General features: G+C 45.6%; 1 long non-coding RNA gene across 1 annotated transcript; it reads right to left on the bottom strand.

Moving 5' to 3' along the window:
* Positions 1-14,150: 14,150 nt before the first annotated feature.
* On the bottom strand, positions 14,151-17,248 carry LOC143273936 (uncharacterized). Its single transcript, XR_013052273.1, has 3 exons — positions 17,113-17,248; positions 15,299-15,392; positions 14,151-14,283 (listed from the first exon to the last, which is right to left on the bottom strand). It is a non-coding gene; the product is annotated as an uncharacterized LOC143273936 (long non-coding RNA).
* Positions 17,249-17,269: the final 21 nt, after the last annotated feature.

Raw genomic sequence — 17,269 nt, 5'->3', positions numbered from 1 at the left:
GGGGCTATAAGTCCTGTTTGATTTCTTACTCAAACATTGTTTACGAAAGCTATCCATGTGCTCCATGTAAATCTAATTTATATTTCTGCATGCTGAATTCTATTCCGTCACACACCAGACGTGTTTATCTATATACTTGAGAATGTGTGCTCGCCTTGAAACACCACGTCTTGAACGTCTCTGTAAATTTGATGTATTTACACTGTCCCGGGTGGCAGAGAAAATTCCCACAAAGAGGAATATTCAGTTTCTGCTAGTGACTAGGTCCTCTGGGGTACACACACAAGAAGGAGACTGTTAAATTACAGGCGCACGCATGTGTAATTTCTGTGAAATCTGCTCTCTCTGTGAGAGATCTGTCCCTCAGCAGTGCTCAGGGTCCTTGTTTCATCTTCTGCCTCGCAGCACGTGGTCCTGGCTGGTTGCGTGGGTTTTGCCAGGCTTGTGAGGTGAAGCGGCCTCTCAGTATTGCCTTGTGGTACGCCCCTGTGACTGCTGGTCAGGGTGGACATCCTCTCTTCATAAGACATGTGACTTGCTAGTCATGCCCATTGTGTGTGTGTGTGTGTGTGTGTGTGTGTGTGTGTGTGTGTGTGTGCGCGTGCGTGTATGTGGAAGCCAGAAGTCAACTCCAGATGTCATTTTTCAGATGCTGTCCACCTTGTTTTTATTGAAACAAGGCCTTGCAGTGGCTGGAACTTGCTGATTAGGCCAGGCTGGCTGGCCAGAAAATCACTGTGTCCATCCTTCCTGTACTGGGATTCCAATCACTCACAACCAGGCCCGCCTTTTCCCATGTATTTGGCAGATCAAAGTCGGGCCCTTGTGCTTATATAGTAAGTGCTTTACCGGCTGAGTTTTCTCCCCAGCTCCTACTGTCCTTTTAAAAGATTCATTTTTGATCTTATTATTGCTGATTGCCATTACTTCTTCGTGTATGCTGCTACGGATACTTGGAAGGTTTGTGGCCTGGCAGCTATCTTCCAGAGTGTCACCAGCCATTTGTCGCTGTCCACTTTGTCTAGGATGTCCTTCACTGCACTCAAGTCTTTCACTTTTGATTACTCTGAAATTCAACCATTTGTTTCTTGAAAGCTTGTGATTAGAGCTTCATTTAAGGATTTCTCTGCCACCCAAGGGCAGACAGCCATGCCCATCTTTTCTCCTATTAGCTTTAGAGCGGTCCTTTTGTATTTTGACAGTAATCCATCTTAAGGGTGTTTTGTTAAAAGGTCAAGATAGAATTTAGCTGTATTTGTTTGTTTGTTCTTCCACTTAAGACTTTCTCCAAAGTGTATTCCAAATAAGTTACTGTTTGACTGTTGTGAAGAGACACCATGACCAAGGCAACTTATAAAGGGAGCCATTTATTTGGGGGCTTGTTTATAGTTCCCAAGGATTGGTCCATGATCATCCTGGCAGAGAATATGCAGCAGACAGGCAGACTTGACACTCTGGCTTACATCCTGATCCACAGGCAGAAGGCAGAGAGGGGGAGGCTGGGCCTGGTGAGGGCGTTGGAAACCTCAAAGCCCACCCCTATACCTCCTCCACCAAGGCTACACCTACTCCAACAGGGCCACACCGCTTAATCTTTTCCAAAACTGTCCACCAACTAGGGAGCCCAACATTCAAATATATGAGCCTATGAGGGCCATTCTTATTCAAACTACCCCAGTACTCATCTACCATGTGCTTGTTAAGCTGTTTCTCACTGTTTTGTTAACCTTTTCCCTGGGGAAATGTACCAATGACAAACCAAAGTACCATTGCACCAAAGTCCACCTTGGAGAGTCAATGATTTTATTTTTCCTCCCAGAGCATGGGTGAGGTATTATTTATAGGTATATTAGTGACCCCAAAGTCACCACGCCACCACTCCTAATGTCAGTGATGGGTGACTTTCCCATGGCTGTATAATTGTCACTCCCTTCCATTGGCCTGGCACAGACTACCTACTCCCAAGACAATGAGACCATGTGCAGCTTGGGCAGAATGACAGACAACTGGTTGGGAGGTCCAAGAAGGAATGTCTGGGCTCTCATGTGAAGGTCTAATGAGCTACCCCACCCCTCCCCATCTTTTCCTCCTGTGAGGGAACATCAGTGGTCAAGAGGCCTGATCTCGAAGGCTTCCTCCATGTCACAGCTGATCCAATGAAGAGGACGCTGCTGTGTTGTGTTGTATCTGTGCTCTATAGCACTAGCTTTCCATGGGACTCTGGATTGGGGAGTCTCTGTTGGTCTATTTGCTTGTACTGTACCTAAACTTCGCAACTGTGTTTATGGCCTCCTTCTCAAATGTCACGGTCACTTGAATGCTCCCATTCCTTTGCTCTTCTTTCTCAGAGTTCATTAGTCAAGAGCCTTTATTACTTCCATAGAAAACTTAAAATGAGTTTATCGTAATTCCACAAATTCCTGCCTAGAGATTTTGATATGAATTATAATGGAATCAATAAAACAATCTAGGAACAGATGCCACCACAGTGATACCAAATTTCCTCAATTACTTATGTAGATCTTTTCTTCTTTTTAATAAATTAATGGCGCTCAGTCCTGTATATTGTTTACGATGCTAATAATTTAACATTTGTTGCCATTATAAATAATGTCTTTTATGTACATGTATCATGTATGATCACACATATGTAACTTTATGCCATATGCTCTACTTAAGCTTCTGTGGCCTCTTCAGAGTTACATTAGCGGTGAGGACGTCAAGACATGAGGGATTCACCCCCGTGTCTGTAGTCACATTTAACCTATGCCATGAACACGTTCACTGTAGGTTTCTCATGGGACCAGTGGCTCCAGTGAAATAGATCTTTACAAAGATGTCTACCTGCACATTACACTTGACCTTGATTTCCTCAATATGTGACTCAACGCTGTGTCCAGAAAGACAGGTGGAGAGCTCTAGCCTGCAGGCCCATATGCTGGGGTCAGAAGACTTGAATGTGCTTCTTCCTTTGACTTTGAGACAGCCACTAACCCCACTGAGTGTCGCCCTCTTCATCCCTAACACGGGGTAATACGCCATTGTGGCATAGGACTTGGCAAGGAGAGGCAGTCATGGCTATTTGAATCTAAAGGAAACAGATACTTAAATTAGATACAATGAAAAGAAGAAATGAACCGAGAACTCCCCAACTGTCTCAAATGATTGGAAATTATGGCCAAGCTTACACTAGCCAAGGAGATCAAAGACAATTGATGGTGGTGTGTAAAAAAACACATCCATTCATCAATCACGGCTAAAGAGCAAAGTACCCATCTTGGTCCCTGGACTTTCTAGAACAGTCGAAGGAACTTTATTTTCTGGGACTCTGTTCTGGGTAAAGAAGGAAGTTGCTGTGGGTGGTGAGATGCTCTTCCTCTGCAAAGAGATAATTTCAGCAGAGTCCCAAATAGGAAAATGAAGTTGGCTGTACCAAAATGCAAATCTTACGCATATTAAAAGATATATGCCCCTCTTATCTGAGAGTATCCATTCCAAGCCCCCCAGTGGATGCTTGCAACCCAGACAGCATCAAATCTTATGTACACTCCTTTCTCCTATAGAAAAATATTAATGATCAAGTATAATTTATAAAGCAGACATAATAAGAGATTACCAACAACTAATAACAAAGTAGAACCTTAAAGCAAAATACTGTAATAAAAGTTATTTAAGTTAATGAATTGCATACTCCTGGAGCTTTCCATTCAATATTTTCCCATGATAATTGAAAACGAAGGGGAGATTATTGTGGTTGAAACAAATAGAAATCACTTTCATTGCCAACTTCATCCTACTCTCCATAATGAAGGTGCCGGAATGAAGGACCATTATAGAGTGTGGATTTATAAGTAGTAGGATAGCATATGGCTTGCTGTGTGAGTCTCTGAGACACCTTCCTGGGGTCCCACAGCTGAAAGGGTGGAGGGAAGGCACTGAGATTAAGTCATGAAAGCCTGGTACAGGCACAGGCATCCACATGCATAAAAAACTCAAGGACAGTGTTGAATCCGTCCTCAAAACTGTGCTCCCTGACTACCTAGCGAGCATATTCTTCTTGACCTCAGGGTATGCTGCATGCCATCCTGCTTTATGGTTCTCTTTGGGCTAAGTGATGTCATCATGCATTTTCCTGCTCATTCATGTTTGTGCTGTGGTCACTCATCTCTGTGGGGCTGGAAACCCGGCTCTGTCTCATTTCTGTACCTAGATCAGTAGTAAGGCCGAGTGGGCATCCAGTACATGTCATTTGATGAGTGGACAGAGCCCAGATCTAGCAGAAACGGAGTAACAGCTTGTATTAGTTACTCTCCTCTTTGCTCTGACAAAATGACCAGTGGAAGTGACCCAAGGAAAGAAGGACTTATTGGGGCCGGTTCAAGGGTACTGTCCACGACAGAGCAGAAGGCAGCTGACCACGTGACATCTGCAATCCAGAAGCAGAGAGAGACAAATGCCGGTGCTCAGCTTGCTTTTTCCCTTTGGTTCAGCTCCAGCCCACTGAACGGCGACGCCTCGGTTAAACCTCTCTGGAAACTTCCTCACAGACACACCCAGAAGTTTGTCTTGTAGATGATTCTAAAACCTACCAGGCTCACAGTTAAGATTAAGCACCACGCAGCAGGGTTTTTTTTTTTTTTTTTTTTTTCTGTCATCATATAGTGACCTTTGTGGTGGAATTAAGGTCCCAGGTTGGAGGCTGCTCTCAAACCCTTTGGTGGAAGAAACGACCTCTAGGTTAAGGGCTATTTAGTTCCATCTGCCTGGAACTTTATCCATAAGAAGTCCCTGCCCTGGTTTAACACCCTGTGAATCCACACATTCCTGATTTATCTTGAGATAATTATCCCTGGTCAGGGAGAAATGTAAGACCATGGCAATGACCTTGGATGAATGAGTAATGCAGCAGACTATGAAGCTCTGAAGCCTGTTTATTGCACGTGATGGGAGAGGGTGTGGGGAAAGGATTTGTATGACGAGATACACAATTGTTCTGTTTTCATTACTACAACCTCTCTCGGTTATCACATTATTATTATAATTATTAGTGACAGGGTCTTGAAGTCACCATGTAGCCCAAGCTGGCCTTGAACTCAACAATCCTCCTGCTTCAACCTCTGGGGTGCCAGGATTATAGATTTGTGTCGGTACATCAGGTTCTAATTTTTTTTTTCAGGGAGAATAAAGAAGATGGGAGTAGAAAGATGGCAGACAACTAGCAAAAACTTTTGGAAAGAACTTTTAAGGAAACAATAACCCTAAAGGCATCAGACAAGCCAGTAGGAGGTGTTAAAGATAAAATTACCACGAAGAAATCGATGGAAATGTGGTTACAGCAATTACTGCAAGCTCTCTGCTTCCCTGCAAGCGGACAAACTGACCTTTAAAAATAAAATTGCCTTGGATTTTTTTTTTCTTAATCTCATTTTCTGTGCTTCTGAGTTTGTTTCCAACTGTTGTTTGGGTGTTTTTGTTTTTTTGTTTTTTTGTTTTTCAAACTGTATCCAGGTTTGGTGGTTTACTCCAATAACCCCAGGATTTGGGAGGCTAAGGCAGATCTCCCACAGGTTTGAGGCTAGCCTGAGTTACAAAATGAGTTCCAGGCCACTGTGGGCTACACAGCGAGATCTTTTCTTAAACACCCCCCCCCCCAAAAAAAATAAAACCTCCAAGTGTATTTACTGTTGTAAATAAAAGAAAGCAAAAAATGTATGACTTCCTTGCCTGCATTTTCAGAAATCCACATTCTATTCCCTGCTGCAAATATATAATCCATGATATTGTCAAAAAATCGAACACTCTGGGCCCACAAGTCTGTAGGTTTTAAACCATATTTTATGATATTCAGAAATGTTCACTATAATGTCTTTATTTTTAAAAAGCACAGGAAACTACAGATAGAGAATAGTAGTCTTCATTTGTATTTGATTGTACTTAAAATGATTATGATCTCCTGGGTCTAACTACAGGTAGATTTTATTTGTTCTCTTTTGTAACAATTCCTCCGCCATTTCTGAATTCTGCTCATCACCCTTAAAAGTTAAAAAAATGTTATTAAAAATGCCTTGTTTTGTGTGAAAAAAAATTGTGTTGAGCCTATCTTTGGAGGTAGGTGGGGAATTGATCTTACCTTTCTATTTTAAAGGGAGAACAGTGAGAGGCTGTAAAAATGCCCTGTGTGTAATCATGGTTCCTAGCCAGAACTGGAATCCGAAAGGGAAACCGCGCTCCTGCCCTGACAGAGCAGATTTCCCAGGCAGCTCTCAGAGACACTGCCTGGGTGACCACCTCTGGGATGACTCCCTCTTTGTCCTGACTGTACCTCCAGGAAGGCAGAGCTTGGGCTCCCCTGTGACCACCGCCTAAGCTTTAGCCAGGGGAAGAGAAGAACCCTGAAATGGTTGCGAGCTTCCAGTGGTTTATCTGGCTGAGACAATTTCAGATACCAATGCTGCTGCTGCAGAAGCAGCATTCCCACGCTTCTAGATAACAAGCTGCCTGGCCGCAGCAGCAGCAGCAGCAGCAGCAGCAGCATGCTCTTCCCTTCACAGACTCCCTGACCACAGGGACTGTGCCCATTCTTTTTCAAAGACTCCCAGATAAACTCTATAAACACCAAGGCATATTTCCTGGGGACTTCTCATGAATGTCCAATAACTCGTCATCAGCTTTGGGACTTTGTGCCCTGAGGAATTCGGCCTTGGACTGTGGGCTAGAAAGCAGCAGTTCACTGATAGGTGAGGTGAACTGTCCAACAAATGCAGGGGGAGGGTAGGGAGTGGGGGAGGGGTCTGAATTTCTCCTTAGAGGATCAAAATTATCTGGTCATTTTCTTTCTTTTCTCATTCAGATTGTTTTTATTTGTTGCCATTTTTAAACATTAAACCAGATTACATCAACTCCCCCGCACCTTGTCGTGGTTTTTGCATGTGGCTCTTTTAATATTTTAAGTGCCAGTGCCACTATTTCACTGTTTCCTTTACTTGTTCCTGGTTTTTGTTGTTGTTGCTTGTTTTGGTTTGGTTTTTCGAGACAGGGTTTCTCTGTGTAGTTTTGGTTCCTGTCCTGGATCTCTCTCTGTAGACCAGGCTGGCCTTGAACTCTGAGATCCGCCTGGCTCTGCTTCCCGAGTGCTGCGATTAAAGGCGTGTGCCACTGCCACCGCCCCCTGGTTCTTAATAAATAAAGATATATTCTTCTAAAAAGTTACCTGGACCCACCCATGGAAATCTGGCTTCAACTGGTTCCAGATGGAAGCAGGCATCAGCATTTCTTGCTCAATCTCCTTTGACAATTCTGATGCTCAGTTGGGTTTGAGAACTACCGATTTAAACTGTGAATCTTTGCCTCTGTGACATATTTAGTATCTGTGATTTATCTGATGCCAAGTCTTTGGTCAAGAATGCAGCATCCAATTATAACACAGATCCCCTGGGGAAGATCAGTTTTAGGATTTTCCATGTGGTTTCCAGAAATGTATTGTGGTGAGAAGTAAGTATTGTTGGGTATTTTATATTTCCCCAATGTCTCAATGACCCCCAAAAGAAGTTCCTGGGAGAACCTTGTTTTCTTGATGTTCATTGTGGGTATGGGTAGCCCTTTTCCGCAATCACAGTATGGATCTCCTACAAAACCCGATCTTGTATTATTGGTAGGATATGATGAGAAAAAAACACCCTTTAAACATCCAACAAGAATGGCCAAACGGATACTTGTGTTGAAACAGGGCAGCTCCATTGCTAAGAAAAGAGCCCTTGTGCCCGGCATTCTGGGACTCACGGTTCCTCCAGTCTCCTCATACCTTGTCCAGCAATTAGACCTAAACTCAGTATCTCCCCCAGCACCCCCCCCCATATTCCAAAGCATATGATTTGATTTTCTGGGCACTATGCATGGATCCCAGTGTGGGAAGATTGAGTACTAGACGATCCCAGACCAGAGAAGAAGCTGTTCTGCATCAAGGGAGAGGCTAGGCTGATGGATGCAGCAGCGGCAGGAATATAGAGGGTTGGTGGTGTCGTCTGTCAAGAGAAAGAAGACTAAAGGCGCAGCTGAAATGTGACTCCAGCTCAATGATTCTCAATCTGTGGGTCGCGACCCCCTTGGGGTTACATTCAGATGTCCTGCATATCAGATACTTACACTACAACTCCTAACAGTAGCAAAACTTACAGTTGTGAAGTAGCACTGAAATCGTTTTATGGTTGGAGGTCATCACAACATGGAACTGTGTTAAATGGTCACAGCGTTAGGATGATCGAGAACCACTGCTCTAGATGAATATTCCAAGAGTCCAATTAGACAAAATTCATTTTAAGAAAGAAATTCATGGACTTAAAAGCCTGAGGACAGGATACTGTGGATGAAGTAATATTGAGACATCTTTTTAAATTTAAGCAAGTGACCCTTTATTGGATTAAGAAGGGAGATCCAAAGCTTCAGTATCATCAGTGAGCCATCTGGGAGTTGGTCCTGACCAGGCTAGGCTTAACTAACAGCCACTTAACTAACAGCTTACCTAACAGCCAGTGTGTATGTGCCAAGTTTAGCCCAGCTCCATGTCACCTCACCCCCCGGCTGCTGCTCTCCTCAAGAGGCTCCTGTTGGCTCCTTCTGTGAGAACAAGAAGGCTTCAAAGTGGAGCTGAGTAAAGGCAGTCGGCAGTGTGGAGCACCTCCCTGAAGCTGTGATATGGGGCCCAGGGGTCTATGCTGAGGGAGAAGAGTTTTCCCAGGAAAGAAGCAGCAGGGACGCTTTCTGAGGATGTAGCCCAGGCTGGCCTCAAACTCACAGAGTTCTCCCTGCCTTTGCCTCCCAAGTGCTAGGATTAAAGTCATGCACCGCCCGGGTCCTGATGATTTTATTCCCCAAACCTAGAAACCCTGCAAAGTGTTTTAACTTAATTTTACCTTGACATCAAGAAGGAAAGAAAAAGATGCTTTATTGAATACTCTTCAGTTGAAAAGTATAGTGTGTATGTATGTGTGCATTAAGATGCAGTTCTTTATGAAGGAGAGTGAGAGAGAGAGATATCAATTTTTTTTTTCTTTTTGACACAGTCTTTATGCAGCTCTGGCCCCCCTGGGACTCGCCATGTAGACCAGGCTGACCTCAAACTCAGAGATCCGCCTCCGGTGCTGGGATTAAAAGTGTGTGCCATCACACCTGACTCATCTTTTTGTTTTGTTTCCATTTTGTTTTGTGTTTCTGAGACAGGGTCTGGCTATTTAGCCCATGCTGGCCTTGAACTCACCACCACCCCAACCCCAGTAGATACATCTCTCTGGAGAAATCAGGTTTTTAAGATGAACGATTTGAATACCCAGACCATCATGGAAAATTCCATTTTAAAGGAATTGGGTTTTTTTAAATTGCATGTTTTAGATAACCCTCTTTTTTTTTTTTTTTTTTTTTTAGAAGCAAAACATTTCTGCTCTCAAAGCTGATTCTTGTCTAGTTGCCCTGCGATGAAGGAAGCCCCAGGGTAGCTGGAAATGAAAAGGGTGGGAATCTAAGTTTGTAATTAAGCATCAGCTTGGGACAGCGGCAGGGAAGCCCTTGTACCCTGTCAGCCTCATCCCGTCCCCGATTAGGGGGCGGGGCCCTGTTGTTCCTGGTGGAAGGATCTTATTCTCTTATTCACAAAGCTCCTTTGCACACATGCAAACTATCTGTGAGAAGAGATTCATCTCCCAACTAAAGAGCCAGGTGTCCCCTGCAAAGCCACCTGGTTCCTTACACCCGGCTCTGCTAGGGACACTGCAGATACAGAGGAAACACAAGGACTCGCTCGCTCTCGGCCATCCAAAGAGTTCCCAGCAGCCCTGCTCCCTGCGCCCTCCTTGTCCTCACTCACCCCTCCTCTTGACATGAGCAATGTCACTCCATGTAAATACAAGATATTCTTGGCCCAGAAGGCCCCGACTGGGAAGTCCCACGGTTAGCTCTCTGGTTCCTGTGTTCTCTAAGTGTGTGGTTCTGGGGAGCGGTGGGGAGGGGTGGGCTCTGACTGCAATCCCACATGCTGTGCACGCCTCAGAAGCATATCTCTTTTGGGCAACAGGGGTGGCCAGCACCATAGGAAGCAGCAGAGGAGGGGAGACTTGGCACTTCTTACACACACACACACACACACACACACACACACACACACACACACACACACACGCTCTGCCCCCCACCCCGGGTTGTCTACTCCTCCTCCAATAGCCAAGAATTGCAAACACTCAACTCCCCGACTCTTCAAGGAGAGCAAGGTGATTTAAGCCACTCCCGTTTCTTTGACGTGGATTACCGAGACAGGAAGCCAAAGGGAACAGGCTCTTCAGTTTTTGTTTTATAAAGGCAGCCCTGTGGCTAGGAACAGGCAAGGCCAGCCCTTCATGTTGTGACTCTCAATGTCTGCAGCCAGGGAACTCTCCCGTGCATTGAGGGAACATGATATAAGGTGGCTGTCACTGCTCAGAAATTAAGGTCTCTCCGCTGCTCACGGAATGCCAGCGAGCCTGTGTTTAGAAGTCAAGGCAGGGTTTGTGCTGATGCTTCCATACCTGCCAAGAGCAGCTGATGTGAACCAGGTGGCCTGCTTCAAGCAGAATTCAATTACCCAGATGGCAACTGCTTCTTAATTCAAAACTTTCACAGCGCCTTTTTTTTTTTCCATTATGAAAAATGAGAGGGGGAAGAGACTATATTGAGTTTGAGCACTTCTGGTTTATGAGATTAGAGCCATGGGAGGGAACTGTGTCCCTAGCCTGCAGCTCCAGCCCAAGCAGGATACCTGCCTGGCATGGCCTGGCTGCTGCTTCCTGGAACAGAAAATGATAGGCCTGTAACTCAGCTCCCTAGTGGGCCTGCTCTTAGGAAGTTAGAATAACTCCTCAGCTAATTAGTGATTTTATTAGCAGATGGCATCTTCTTCGTCTTCTTTTTTGAAGAAACAAAAAGTGGACAAAGGTTTTACATTGCATTTGGAGGCAATGTGAAAGCATTTTTCCCCCTAAGACTGCTGGGCATCAGGCCCTGCAGTGAGGACCCTGGATTTTCAGGTCTCTCACTCTGATGGTGAAAATGTCTTGTCTGGACTGCAGCTGTGACATTTTGGTGGCCTTATTGCCCTGGTCCTTAATAGGTTTGGTAATAACCAGCTATTGGGCCAGGCAGGGTGTTGGGTTGAGCTCGGCCACCTGACTTGGCGGAGCCCAGCTGCCTGTGTGTCGGCAGCTAGGTTTGTTGGATGAGAGAGGGAGATAGGGAGGGAGAGAGTGAAAGCAGAACTAGATTCTGCTCTCACTTCCTCCTCCTTTACGTCCACATCTGTGGATCTTCATCCTTCTGGCGCCCTCATGTCTCCCGGGCTGAGCAGGTATTTGGAATCAAGATAATTCTTTACACTTTGGGAATCATTACTAATGATGGCAATATGCTAGGCTTCATGTATATTGTGTCAACGCGTTTAAGCCCTTATAGCCATACAGTGATACAGATAATAAATCATACCATTTTATGAATGATGAAAACACTATTATTATGTGGGAAAGGTGTGTGGTTGGGATACTGTTTTGATCAACAATTTGGGGTCTATCGCCTCCACCACTACCACCTTCAACATCTCCACCACCATCATCAGCATCCCTACCACATCATCAGCATCCCTATCACCACCATCTACCTCCACCGCCATCATTATCTCCACCATCACCTCATCACTATCGTCCACATCAGTACCACCACCCTAATTATTGTCACCATCATCACGGTCTCCACCACTACCTCTACTGTCCTGTCTGCAATCAAACATCAAATGTCAAGTTGGCAAGGACCTTTCAAGAAAGTGAAATGCTAAGATTCATTGCCACAGGGAATAAATATTGCTTGAGCTCTTTGGGCAATTGAAGCTAAATTATTCATTAATTTGGACTCTTCTTCCTTTCTCTAGGCCCTGTAATTCCAATCTTTATTGTGAGATTGGTTGCCAGGTGGCTTAAATTGTCTTTAGTCACTGCAATTGCATTAAGCTCCGGTTTCTGACAATGCCAACAACAGCAGCAGAAAGGCTTCAGTCTATTTGGGAGTTTCATTTAACAACACATATCAGGAAACCAGCAAAAAAAATGCCTGGTCTTCCCGGCCAATTGAGCTGTCTTTTGGGGCTAAGAGGGTTGCGTTAACTGATTGTGAAAAAGCATGCCTCTATTCCAGTTTGTTTTCTCTCCCATCCTCAGCAATTTGGAAGGCTCTGTTGGAAGGAAGTAGTGGATAATGGGGATGATGTTGGAAATTAAGAGACACTGTATGTGCTTTTAAAAAAAAAAGGAAAAGAAAAGAGTAAGCCATCACAAAGGTATAGGCAGAAACAGGTATCTTGAGAGTCTGAATTCAACAGGACTAGGGGAGCGTTGATAAACAGGGGTGGATGTGAAAACTAAGCATGCTTTCTTTTCTGCCAAAGAAATCTATTCAAAGCCACAGCCCTTCTCAAAACCCTGCCACATCTCCCTGTGGCCTCCAGGATGAAGTTCAAGGCCCTGGACAGCTTCTAAGTCCTCAAGAGTTTGTATGCTACCACCTCCACAGAGAAGAAGCCACCCTCTGCGGCTCTCCCTCTTGGCCAAGGCTCCAACCGTGAATTGTGAGTCCATCCTCCAGCAGACCGGGTTTATGTTTGGAAAATTTACCCACATGCTGTGTTTTATTTGAGTTTCCCTGGTCCTCCCGAATACACTTGGGTGTCTCAAGGTCCAGTCAGGGATGTTTCCCAGTTCTCTGGGCAGAGCCGGCTGCTTCCTCCTCCTCACTCCGGTGATGCTCTGCTGTGATCCAGTTCCTCTCCCCATGTCACTAACGTCTCCTTGCATGTCTTTCTTTCATGCTCAATGGTCAGTTCACCAGGCACTGTGTCAGACTCTGTAATAAGCCTAGAGATCCAATAACAGTTATTCTGGAGACGTTTGGTGTTTTGTTTTTGCTTTGAGGGGTGCTGCTTTGTATAAAATGGCTCTTATCTCTGTTAACTAATCCAAGGGTACCAGAGTTATGTGCTGGACAAGGCTCTTTGTGAGAGAGGACATAAAAGAGGGAACACATCCTAGGGACTTCCTCAAAGAGTTCACACGTGGGGGTCATCCATCACCAAAATGGCAGCCTCCTGGCTAAACACAAGCTGTTAGGGATGAATTGAGCTGGTTGCTATTTTCGTACCTGACCTACTTTTCTGTTACTTCTATGGCCGTGACAAAAGCTTCCAGACTTTTATACGTGAATCACACTACTTCAAGATGGCTTTTTGGTCGCTCCTCTGAAGGTAGCTCTTCCCTAAGAAGAACATTTGTGTGTTCCCCAACACACACCTCTAGTGTCTTGGCATGTCTAGAAGAGTTTTGCTCTCTGTAGGACCAATCTCCACAGAACATTTTAGATGGTTTTCGTGTAGATTTTCAGGCCAAGAATGGCAAACCCATCTAGCCCAGAGATGGCACTGGTTTCCTCAGGGCATGGCTTTACCCTCCGGAAGGCAGGCAGAAGTAAATGACAGTCACCCATACTGCTCTTCTTGACTCAGGGCTTGCCCAGGCTGAGTAAGCCTGCCCGAAGCCGCACCTAGATGCCGCCGGCTGAAAACGAAACTCCAGGAACGGCGGATTTCCAAGTCCCAGGCCCCTTCTTTATCACTGTTTGATCTGTCTTTGCTGTTCCCCCATGGCTGTTGAGTTTCTAACGGCAAGGACACGCCACTGTTTCCGAGTGCTTGGGGACGAGATGAGGTTGAGATGAACACAGAACCCTGACTTGTAAACTCAGGAACCAAAGTAGAACACACAAGAAACAGCTAAAAGATCCCTGTTGCTGTTTTATTTTTAAAACGCTGCCCTTAATAAGAACAAATTACTTAAGTGACAGTTTCATTAGAGGGATGGTGAATTAGAGAGGGGTGCCGTTGTGGTTGGCAGTAATCTACGACGGTCACCAATTATATGCTGAATCTTCGACGTTCCCAGAGGTAGAACTTGAAGAAGTCTTCTCCAGCCATTAGTCCATGAAGGTATACCAAAGAGCTCTCCAAAGATACACCAAGGAGCTTTCAAAAGGAATTAAGAGCTGAGGCAGGAAATGGAATTTGGTAGGAAAGCTTACAGGAGCTGGAGTTAGTTCCCTGCTGGTTGGGATGGCTGGCAATGTGCATGGACTGTGCTTTTAAAGTAGGCAGCAATGGGGTGGTGAAATGGCTCAGAGGGTAAAGGTGCTTGCTGCAAAACTTGGCAACTTAAGTTCGATCCTCGGGACCTGCAAGGTGGAAAGAGAGAACCAGCTTCTGCAAGTGGTCCTCGTGTATGCTGTGCCCCTAAATAAAAATGTAGGTGTGATTTTTTTTTTAAGTCAAAAAACAAGCAGGCAATAATCTATCAATCAGGAGTGTCAAACAGGAGAACAGAGGAGATGGATTTTTCCATGGCGGGGTAGAAATGAGCTAGGAAGAACCTTTCAGGTGATAACCACAGTTGGCTTGAAGGAAGGGGAGGGGTTCTCTGGGGAGCCTGGGAACGGGTACAGCATAAAAAGGACACTTATAATTGTTTACATGCTAACTCTAGGGCAAGCAAGTTAGCCGCGGAAAATCTCATCATCCCAAATTCCTAGCTCATTGATGTCCCAAATATTTGCTTCCTATAGAAAATGCTAATTAGCTGTGGGCTCCAAGCCATCTTCTGAAGTCCTTAATTGCAACGTTGTGTTTATTCAATTCTGCAAGTGCTCACTCTAAGTGCTAATGTTCTTGGCTCAGAACACTGACTTGCATCATATTTTTCATACATCTGCTGACTCTGTTCACAGTGATTGGGTCAGCCCTCCTTCACTGGGATCAGAGCCTCCTCCTGGAGGCATCCACACCTGGCAGCCCTGAGGTCTGTAAATGCTGAGTCTGATCCCATCCATTTAACTTTAAAGCTAGCAGCTTTAAAGAGCTGATACATTAAGAAGCCAGGAGGAGAGATATTAGGTGGCTGGCTCTTTCTCCCATCATCCACAGTTGTTCTCTGTACCAGGCTGGGACTAGGAACTGGAAAAGGTATCCAAATGTCTTGTCAGTATCTGGGGGGTCCAGTGTCCATCACTCCCTGAATCTCAGTTTCTTCACCATAAAATGTGGAGCATGTATGTCTTTGATGTCTAAGATTCCATTCAGAAGTCTCTCCTAAGAACAGGGGGGGGGGTCCCCTTCAAGAAGAGACCTTCAGTCCTCTTCCCTTGATAATGTATCTTAAACCTGAGACCTCCACACTTCCATCTTAATCCATACCTTGGCTTTCACTTGCTTCTGTACCCACATCCACAGCTCTACATCTCAACCAGGCAGGGAGTCTCTCCATCGCTTGTTCCCTGGGAAGTTGGTTCTATGTTCAGACACCAAATATGAAGTTCAAAGATGGTTTAAATGTCCAATTTCAAAGCCAAGCTCCTGCAGTCAGCAGCCAAGCCCCCCCCACCCCCAGTTTCCCACTGTTCCATTTGGAGCCATAGGTTCCATAAGAACCCCACAGCAGGTTAAAAAAAAAAAAAACTATTGTATGAAGCCAAAAGCAAAACACAGGGTTTAATTAGAAGTCTGTACATATTTTGCCTTTTCTCCACCCTTGAAAACAACTAGAAACTCCCGGCCTCCTGAAAGGACACCAGCGACCCACAGTTGCCAACTTAACTGCTCTGGAGACCAGACAATGCCTTGACCTCTCAGGGCTTATTTTGTTCAATGAATGGATGATGTGAATCAAAAGACCACAACTCAGGCTTGTGCTTTCTGCATTTTGTTGTAGTGTTTAGATCAGGGTGTAGGGGTAGTTAATCTTAAACTAAGATCTCCAGCAAGCAAAGCCTTCTGCACAGTAGCAGTGATCAGGCCAGGAAGCAGCTAACACTCTGTGGCCTTCTGTTGAACTAACAGGGTTGGGAGTGCTGCTCTGGATTGGGGGGGCTCTTTCCCCAGAATCATGGTTTTGAATTCTACTTACAGTCCCTTTGCTGTCTTAGGCCTGAACTCATTAAGTCACCAGAGGAGATAAAAGGCTGCATTCTCCTAGAAGCAACAGTTGCTTCTGAGAAGGGCTAAGAATTGTTCTATGGAATTAAACTACTAACAGTGGCTAGCAGTTAGGATGTTTCTCCTTCCCTTACCCTCCCCGTTTTGGGAGCCCCACACCCTACAAAGAACTGACACTTGAAGTTGATAGATAACTCTAAGGAGTTAATGTTTTCCTTGCTTCTCATAGGAGTTTCCAGAGATGGAAAGCGAGGATCTCCTCTGAATCCTGCACTTTCCCAGAGCGCTTGCTTTCCTGACATTGTTAATAATAATAATACTTTTTTTAAAATGTTGAACTGCAAAGGTTGCAGTGCCCGCTAAGCTGCCTGAAACTATAGAGAGAAGCCCCACCCTGGAACTGCCAGGGGCTTGAGTGGGTTGGAATGGGAGTGAGACCTATGGGCCCCTCTGGGTAGCCGAGGATGCCCTGGAGGAGGAGGGACTATGCTGGAGGGAGGTGCCAGCCCCAGACAGGTCTTCAAAACATCTCCCCCTTGAGTCACCTCTTTTACTAAAGATGGGCATTCTTTGGGGTTTCAGGTTTTTCTACCCTAAAAAGGAGAATCTCTTGGACAAGCAGGTTACCACCCCGCTCCTCTTTTTCACAAGAACGTTTCATTTCATTCACACGGCTCTGTGAATGAATTTCCTTACTGGCTGTATTTTTGGTTAGTCATTTTGGGGTCTTGAAGGGAGGGGAGTGTATGTGGTGTGCGCGCGCTTGTGTGTGTGTGTGTGTGTGTGTGTGTGTGTGTGTGTGTGTGTGTGTGTATGTGTGTGTGTGTCTGTATTCGGAAGCATTTCTCTAGTGGAGGAGTGAGCAGTAGTAAGAGGACCCCAAGATGAAAGAAGTAAAGGGAAGGCACCGAGAGCCTGGGGAGGGCATCAGCAGATGGACGCCGGTCTGCATTACGCAGAAAGGAGTCACGGAGCTGCAGTCCAACCCGGGCCCCTTGAGATCCCTGCCGCTGGAGAAAAAGCTAAGCTGAGTGAGTGGGCTAGCCCAGTTCCCCTGCGCCGCACCCACTGCGGACCTTTTGTGCTTTACTCCGCAGGCTGCTCACTCCAGTCCCCGGTGTCCTGCAGGCGGACGCGCACCGCAGCCCTCGCGAGACCCGGACACGCGCGTCCCGGGCTCCGGCGCCCTCCTGCCGGGAGCCCCGGGCTGGCAGCCGCTAGCGCTGTCCGGGC

This window comes from Peromyscus maniculatus, chromosome 6 (assembly GCF_049852395.1).
Source record: "Peromyscus maniculatus bairdii isolate BWxNUB_F1_BW_parent chromosome 6, HU_Pman_BW_mat_3.1, whole genome shotgun sequence".
NCBI lineage: Eukaryota > Metazoa > Chordata > Mammalia > Rodentia > Cricetidae > Peromyscus > Peromyscus maniculatus.
The sequence above is the reverse complement of the archived record's forward strand: the minus strand, read 5'-3'. Positions and strand labels throughout refer to the sequence as shown.